The sequence below is a fragment of the Periophthalmus magnuspinnatus genome, chromosome 19, assembly GCF_009829125.3.
Source record: "Periophthalmus magnuspinnatus isolate fPerMag1 chromosome 19, fPerMag1.2.pri, whole genome shotgun sequence".
NCBI lineage: Eukaryota > Metazoa > Chordata > Actinopteri > Gobiiformes > Gobiidae > Periophthalmus > Periophthalmus magnuspinnatus.
Window position 1 is genome coordinate 5796745 of NC_047144.1, and position 9413 is coordinate 5806157.

Consider the following 9413-nt stretch of genomic DNA (forward strand, 5'->3'; position numbering starts at 1 on the left):
CAAAGACACAAATGAACACGTACGTCGGTGAATGAAACGTTACTTCAATGGGTGAATTATTTTTTTATTTTTATTTTTTCTAGCTTATTTACCTCGAGGAACTGTATGCAATAATTTCAAAAACATGACATATCTGTGTCCCTAGATAGTAAGAAAACATGTTCAAATAAGATACAACTTTTACTGATAACACTTCTAATGCTCATTTATTCTTACTTACAAAAACTGAATATTGAATGTCTAGGCTGTTTATGTTATTATTTAGGTTCTCAAGACCATTATCCAATCAGACTGAAAAATGAACTTTACATGAATCTGTTATTTGAGTTGCTAATGCTGAAATTCCTTTTGTTTAAACATAAAAGGACTCTCTCTGATCTGAATCTTCACTACTTTTAACCCCAACACCTGCAGTCGATCATTAATCAGTGCCTCTACTGCTGCAGTTCATGATCTCCATATACTGAGAGTGAGAAAAACTTGTGTGTGTCCTCTATCTGCAGGTTAAGGCACTGACAACACAGGTTCAGTTGTGATTATAGTAACTTTTTTTTAAAACAGTAAGAGCATAGGCTGCATACAGTTTGTTCAATAAAAATCTTGTTAGCCATCGCTTTAGTCAAATGAAAGTGTTAATTTATACATGATAAAGCTCTCATTCTTAACTATAGGAGGGATACTTCACTGTCCATAATTGAGAGTTCTGACTTAATTCACATGTAGAATAATAGCATGATGACTGTAATAGCAAGTAAAGAAATACAGCGTACAGAGCGCCAGGCTGCCTAGTGTCTAATTGTCTTATACATTTCCAAGCTCGCATAATTAAGTAAAAGAGGACAATGCGCTGGCCTGAATCTTTCTCCTACAAGACAAGAGAGAGGGTACAGCAGTGCAATTGATAGAGTGAGTGCACCACACAGTGTTAAAAGACTCAATATGGGAAACTAATGCAGAAAATTGGGGATAATGGGAGAGAAGAGGAGCACTTGGGTGTGAGGGGGAGGAGATGCTGGAGTGTGGAGCAGATCAATCCAGGCAGTGAGGAGGAAGAGGGAGAGAGAGGGAAAGAGAGATGGAGAGAAAGAGGGAGAGAAAGGGAGAGAGAGAGGGAGAAAAAGGGAGAGAGAGAGAGAGGGAGAGACTGCACTGGGGCTTCAAGTAGGTGAAAGTGTGTGTATCTATGTGAGAGAGGCAGTTCCACACTCCGGCTGCTCCCATCACAGACACTCTGCTCAAGACTTGAAGGCATGAGATTTTTTGTGTCAATTATTCTTTTTTTATCTATGTTTCAGCAACGGGAGTGTAAAAATATTTTCTAATCCTGCCTTTTTGTGCCTGTTTTTAAGGAGGTGCCTACACAAACAATGAGGAGCAAGACTTGAAGTGTGGACCACAAGGTATGTACTTTTTTTTCCGGTTTATTTAGTGCATTATATGAGTCGCCATGTAAAAGTTATTGGAATATGTTATCTAACAAATGAAATACTTAAAAGCAATTACAATTACAAAAAAAGTAAAATGAAGAAAGAATCAGGCTAAAGTCATAGAGGTTTTTAGAGGAGTTTTAGGTGCGTTGCCCAAAGCAGTGGTCTATGCATCACAGGGTTTAAGTCCTGGGTTTGGAGGGAGGAAGAACAGAAGACTAGAACAGAAAATAAGCAATTTGGTACAGCTAGTCTTCAAAGGCAAACAAACTCCTATCAGTACAGACCACCTTTGCAGCTCATTGGCCAAAGCTTGTAGGGGCTCTGAGAAAAGGGCAAACACTACGGAGGATGTTGTATTTGTTTCTTCTGCATAATTAAAGTGAGACAGTCAAAAGACAAATATAGGTGATATTCAAGAGAAAGGTGAAGGGCGTGGGCCTGGATTTGAGCTGGACAGTGTGGCGAAGTGGGCAATAACAAAGTTATTGAATGAGTGCGTTAGCTGGAAAGTACTTGTAAAAAAGGACAAGTTCATTCAACAATTTTACCTTGTTTTACCTGCACATGTTTTTTGTTTTTTTTATATAGAGCAAGTGAAGGCAAAAAGGCAGCTTGACCCTGATAATACTTCTTCTCACTAAATACCACTGAAATTAATGTTCTTTATACTTAAATCATAATGAAGTTGATTTATTTGGGGATCTTAACATTTCTTGGCAATAACCAATCTTTATATACACTCAGTAAAGATAACTCATATCTGTGGCTAGGAGTCCTCCTTGAATAGCCAAAAGATTTCAAAGTACATAAGACAAGTAGAAAAAGGCACAAAAATACTGTGAGTTCAATGTAAAGCTTCTTTTGGACCAAGTGGTTGAGGTTTATAAAGATGGAACCACAATAAAGAGCTTTTAATTAAATTTTACATCACATTAGAAACTGGGACTGAACCATGGTGGTTCTTTTGAATCTTTTCATAATATTCTATTCAAGTATTATGTGTAAAGGCTTTGAGTCCAATCTTTAGAAAATAAATCTCTCAATCAGACACAAGACAGATCACTGATCATTTCCCCTGTGTCCAGTGTCCAGCATTGTTTTATTATCCTTTGCCCTTTTAGTCCACCACTAATTATTCTGAATGGAAATGGGAGGGATACTTTGAAAATATATCTATTACAGGAATACTAATGACCAAATACTGAGTTCTGAATAGTTTGAATATTTTCACATTGAGTTGCATTATATTATGTTGTAAAAACAAGAAATAGGATTAAAACAGTTTTATGCTTATTGAACTGTTTGTAATGTATTTATTTATTACAGTTACAGAAGGAGAAAATTCACTACAAGACCAGTATTATCCTTTTCTTTCTTGCTAAAAGCGTAATCTGTAATTTGAAAGATACATTTCAAGTACTGCCATATTACACTTTGGTCTTAACAAAGCCTAAATTTTCAATACTACCAAATGAAAAAGTTACTGTACTAGAATAGTTACTCAGAATAGGTATTCTGAATATGTATTTCCAGTACATTGCTTACTTTCCAACACTGAGTTTAACCAGAGTAAAACAAATGGCAATACAGTTTCTCCAATCCATTTTAATCCAGGTTAGACAAATGCAGCCTATCATAAAGCACCCATGACTTTAAATAAGCCTGTGAAACTGAAATGTTAATGCAACATCTCAAACACTTGATGGGTGTAACATCTAAAAGGCGCTGAAATATAAAAAGGTGAGCAAAAATCATGTACTGACACCCACTCTTCACACTCCTCTGCTGCGGTGTCAAAAGCCCTACCTGACGCCCGCGTTTTAGAAAGGTGAAAGCGCTCTCGGGCCTCTCACCTGGCTTCTTCAAACAGTTACAGTTTTAGGCATTAGCGCCGCTTGAGTTCCACACCACCGCTGTGTTCCTCGTTCGACATAATTGACTTTGCTTGGCCTCAAAAGACTTGGCCCCTGTACTGTGCAAGCAATTCCACCCCCTTTAAAAGCATATTTCTCCATTGGCGAAATTGAACCCAGGAGAATTAATTTGGAAGAAAAATAAACAAAGTGGCCAGTTAGAGCAGTTAAGATTAATGGTCTCTACACATAGAACTATTGATTTTTATGAAACAAAAGTGATATATAATGTGTAGGTATATATATAGTTGTGTAATTTGGAGGAATATGCACAAAAATATAGCAAGTTAAAGTAATGGCAAGTTTGCAGCACTTATAGAGCAAGAACCAACATACTAAACTGGCATTGTGGGCAGTAAGGGGCGTTACCTTCAACACCCTGGCTCCAGAGTGGCTCTTTGGTTACAATGGTACTTGCAATTAGTGGTCCAAATATGGAACTAGGCTCAGAATTGGCCTCTATAACTGCTAGCCTTGATGAACTTCAATTGCCTGGTGCTGAACGCTGTGGTGACGTCACACTCACTTAGTCCACTTCCTCCCTTTTTATTCAAGTTTGGAACTGGAAAAAGTATACATAATATATTTATTGCTAACACAGTAAAGCTCAACTGAACAGTAGATCAAACTAAATTTCTACAATTACTGCCTACTTCCTCCCATTGTTCTCTGTATGGGTCCAGTACTGCGCTGTCCTCTACCTTCTCTGCAGGAGGAATAAGTCGATAAGAGGATGGGCTCCTGTGGCAGATGTGACAAAGCTCTTTGGTCCGGTAATTCCCCTGGGTTTGGTGTGGAGGGAGTGGAGGACAAAAACAGACACGGACCAGGAGAATAGCCCCAGTGACAGTCAGGATCACAACCACAAGGCTTTTGTTAGCTGCACACTGTAAAGCGTGAATGCAGTATACCACAACAAAATGTTCCTCAAGTCAGTCTCAGGGGAGAGGAGAAGTAGGTTACAGCTGCATGAGAAGCACACTGAAACGCATGAACACCTCACTAGTCATTAGTCAAGGGCACTTACAAATAAGCTCAAGGTGCGATTCCATGTACTAACACAAACATCAACCACTGTGATTTTTAATGAATGGATAATAGATGTATTCGCACAAGACCATTGCAGAGCTCATTAAGATCAAGCTGGAAAAGCTGACTGATTTCCATTATTACATACAAGAACTACTCTCCAGGGTAAAGATTGAGAAGAGCGCCGTAATCAGTAAGGAAACAGAAGCCGGTGAGCTGCAACACATCCCACATTTATGAAAATCATGTAATATCACCTTTGTTATCTCTCTGCACTGCATCAAAAGTAGTCAGAAGAGCAAACTAACTTTGGACTATAGTCAACAACAGATCAGTTTTGAGAGTTCAAATATAGTGAAACAAAACTTCAGAATTACGCCATTATGCTTTTTTACAGTGTATTTGAGTACCCCACTTCATACATGAATGTTGGATTATTTCTGCAATAGATTGTTTTTGGGTTTTTTTCAGTTGTATCTCTGTTATTGATTGCATAGCGTTGTTTATCTTTGAGGTTTGTTAGTTAGTTAGACTTACAGGCCTTGTCAGCACTTACTACTTGCTAAGCCAAGAGCTAAACTAATTTATTCTAGGCAGATAGTTTAGCTGTACAGTACAAGGAGCTGTCTTTGTGAAGGAACATTTTCATAAAACTTCTATCACTTATAATTAAATTAGCTTAAACCCTATTACATGTCCGGACACTTTGTACCATTTTAACAAGAACTGGCATTTGTGATTTTCTACTATGTACTTTGTAGTTGTAGCTCAACTGATAGATTTCATTAGATTCAATTATTTTGTGATGGTCAGTGTGTAATGAAGTCCAACAGTTTAGAACGTACTCCTCTCTTTGTTGGCCATGTCTAAAGGTCCGTATCAGACCCGTGTTGACTTTTGTCTCCCAGAGTTACCATTAAAATGAGCTGACATTGAAGGTAAGTGGATGTGTCAATGACTAGATGGTCTATTTGTGGCTGTTTTTAGCTTCATTAAGCATAAGCCTGGCTCGTCTCTGTGTGTTTGGCTCATTTGTGGCCTGCTTCTGACACTGTATGAGTATGTTCCAGCCAAGGGCTCAGCGAGGGGCCAGAATAAAGAAGGTTTACCCTTGAAGAAAGTTAGCAGAGATTTTAAACATTTATTTTTTTCCAGTCTGTTGATCGTGTGTCTGCTGCTTGCTTGTTGTTTGTGAAATGAGAGGCAGCTTGCATCACTGTTTGTTTTACAGTCATTCTTTCATTATAGTTATAGCCAGGAAGAAGCTAAAGTCAAATGGAGTGGAAGTAGAGTGCACATGTGATGTCTAATTTTAAAACCAACTTATATTTGATGTGGTTACTGGGTCATGAAATCTCAAAATGTGCTCACATGCTGACGCCTAGCAACTAATGTTAGGAGTCCACATTTAGGAGATTTGTGTTTTGCATCATCCTTTGACTGTACTGTTTACACTCAGAATACAGGGGGTATGTATCTCCTAAATCTGCCCTGCATTGAGGTCTCCCCAGCCCCATGCAGCCAAGTTTAGCCCACACGAGGCCCAAAGCGCACTCTCCACCTGACCCAGTTCTATCCACATACAGAGCGGAACACAGCATACTTTGATCTGCACGAGCTAGTTTGGTTTTAGCGTTAGAAGTTGCCTTTGTGCTGCTGTTGAAAAGCCCATGTGATCGATGAAGAGGAGAAGGATGGATGGCACATCAAAGGGATATTTATTGAAAAAATGACAAAGCCAAGGCTAATTATTTTAATCATCCACTTTATTACTGATTAGCTGGGTTATCTCCTCTTTGGTTGGAGCCAGGATTTGATTAGCATCCGATGTGAAAATGATTACAAAAGCTTGCGTTTGTGGAGGACTGGTCTTGTATCCCACTGAGAAATATCTGGAGAGTGGTATTGTTATCTGCTGTAAAATGAATCAAGGCTTGGCTCCATGATTGTCAATTACACAAGCTAGTTCTGGATGATTTTATCCAATTTGTTACGTTAGTGACAAAAGTACTAACCTAGGCATTAGTGCGCTACATTTGGTGTGGATGTTTGCCATTGTCTGCGTACTTTCAGCGACTTGTTAACTAATAAATAAGGTCAAATATTCCAACCCCAACCTCAAGAGTTCAATAGAGTGATTAGTGTTTAGTAGCTTTTATGAGATTAAGCCTCAGCACGAAGTGTCCATTTCTGACTTGTGTTTACTATTGTGAGATAGAGCCGAGGCCTTGATGGTGGTTCTGACATTTTTATCACAAAACTTTTCAATTTTAAATATACACATCTACACTCTCCGGTTGCTTACCTATAGAATAACATATGTTTGTCCATGTACAGTACGAACAACATATATAATTTTGTATGTTCTGGTTTCACTTTGCATAGTTTCCCAGTTTGACGTCAGAGCAGCTTCCTCACACTTCCTCAGGCTGTTGTCCTGCATCATTCATGTGAACTCGCCCAGGCCTCTCCACAATTTAGTGACTGGTGTGGCTGCCCGCTCCACGTCTGTAAGGTACCTGTCACGACTGGTGTTAAATAGGCTACAGAGTGAAGACCCAGTGATGGAGAAGGATAGAGGACAGGACTTGGCCGCTCCACTTTTGCAGGACGTAAAAGTGGGACAATCTGTTCCTTGGATGGTCTCCAATTCTACTTTCCGGGGACCGATACACTGAAAATATATCTATACACATGCTCTGTCCTACATAGAAAGAAGAGTGCACAAGTGAGTGAGAGTGACAGTAGGGAAAAAGAGTTTAACTTAGGTAAATAGTAAGGCTCACAGAGTGCTGGCATCTATCCAAAAATATGTAATTTTCCAAATGTTGTTGACTCACAAATCTCGACACAATTTTAATTACAATTACATTTTGCAAAGCAGCAAACCCAAACCAGGAGTCATGTTTTATTTATAAGAGGCAATAAGGCATCCAAAAATGTGAGGAGGGATACAATGTGGTTAAAAGTCAGGAAAGAATAAGATGAATACAAAAAGGACCAATCAGAGCAAGTCCTCTCAGCAGCATCCATCACTGCTCCTCAGGTGTCCATCCACTTCCTCGTTATCATGATTAATCAGTTCCCGTTCCTCAAATACACTTTTACTCAGATCTGCTGCCACCTATCTGGCTTTGTGGTAACCAAGGGAGTTCAAAAGCACAGTGGCTATCATGTTTAAAATTACAGTTTTGACAATGTTGTTGGATATTATAAACACCAACCAACCACACACATCCACATACTACATATACTACATGCTCCCTGACAAATGAAATCAAATGGTGTATCATTGTCACACAATAATGTACTCCAAATCCCAGTTTTAAAGAATTTATTGTCAGAATTTGAAATGTTCCTTCACTTTGAGCAATATCCCAAAATATTGCCATTTGCCTTGAGTTAACTTTCATAATTCAAAGTAATCCCTTTTGTTAACTGAAAAAAAGACATACTACTACAAAAAAGACATACTACTATTACTATATACTATTACTATGTTCAGTAAGATGATGTTTAGCTGCCCTGAATGTAGGGACATAGACTTGTACTAAATATTCCACTTGAAACAATCCCAAGATGGCAAAGTCAGTTCCTTATAATTGGCATGCGTGGGTTGGAAGTACCCAGTGTATTTCCCTTAAAGTTACTGTCTTGACTTGATAAAGAGATACGGTCATCGCTGTGTCGAGGGAGTAGAAAAATACTGACAAAGATGGGTGTGCGGCTGTCATGATGGACCGCAAGAGTGGAAGTTGAGTGACATAAAGCAGAAGGAAAAGCCAAGGAGAGCCCTGACACATTGCCTTTAAGAAGAGAGAGATACTGGAAGTGCAGCACATTAAAATACACCTCCATTACTGCAATGTTTTCATTTTTTTTCCATCCTGTTGATTTTGTCTTAGATCTTCTGCCTTGGCCGCGCTTTTCTTCATTCTCAATCTGATTACTTGGCTTTATGCAAACTACAACGCCGTCCTCTCTGGTGCATTCGCCTTTTCGCTTTTTAGATCCCAATTATTCGCCTCCCATCTCCTCTCAGCCTGTCCCACCACTCCCTTATCTCGCCCAGTGCAGATTCAATGTTGTTCAATATTTGATGAGGCTTTGTTAATAAATCACTCCCTAGCCCTATTCCCCACTCGGTGAAGGATCATGCTAGTAGTTTCCCAGAGCGTTTGAGTGTCATACATGCAGCCTTTTGCCACTTCATAATAAGACAGCTCTATCTTTAATACGTCAACGCTCTGAGCACTTACGTATTAACACAAGTGCGAAGAGCTGTAATTGGGTGTGGGATGTGTACGTTAAGTTTTACCCTTTTTCCAAGATGCCATTTTTCTTGTCTTACTTCAGTGGGTATTTTTATTCTTTTCTTAGACTACCCTTCACTTTCAAAGCATCATGGGAAATTGAACAAGGCTGAAGTCTAGAAATGCCTCAAAAACATACAACCCTTAATGCACTGAAACATAAAAAACAAGGAAAGGAGAGAGTGTTGCAACTGTTCGCTCCGCACAGCAAATCAATCGTAGCCTTGCAATAACTGTGATTTGATCTGTGTGCATCTGCTCCTATGATCTAGTTTTGCTGACACATGAGACAATAATAGCCAACTGGACAAGAAGCATTTTGAGATGTACAATCAGGCCAATATTGCAAGTTCAAGTCTAAATCAGTCCGTTGGTATGTTAGCCACTATGTAGAGCTTATGTACATGACAGTAGATTCACTGTTTTTTACTTATACAGTCCTACAGCTCTTAATTTCACCAAAAAGTAAGTAGGAAATACCTTTTTAATACATGTGATCAGTTTTCATTCTCATTAAAGTGACAGATTTCATCATCATAATACATGTAAAACTGCTGTGTGGCTTAGTATTGAAGCTGCAGATCATATGCAAGGCAACTTTCAGGGCCAAGGTATTTTTTTAAGTCTTCATTGTCTCCAAAATATTAAGCTATATTCAGTTCCCCACTTTAGTTGCGCCCAAGTTTTATGCGGTATTTTCTTTGTTTGTTACTTCGTCAATCTATGAA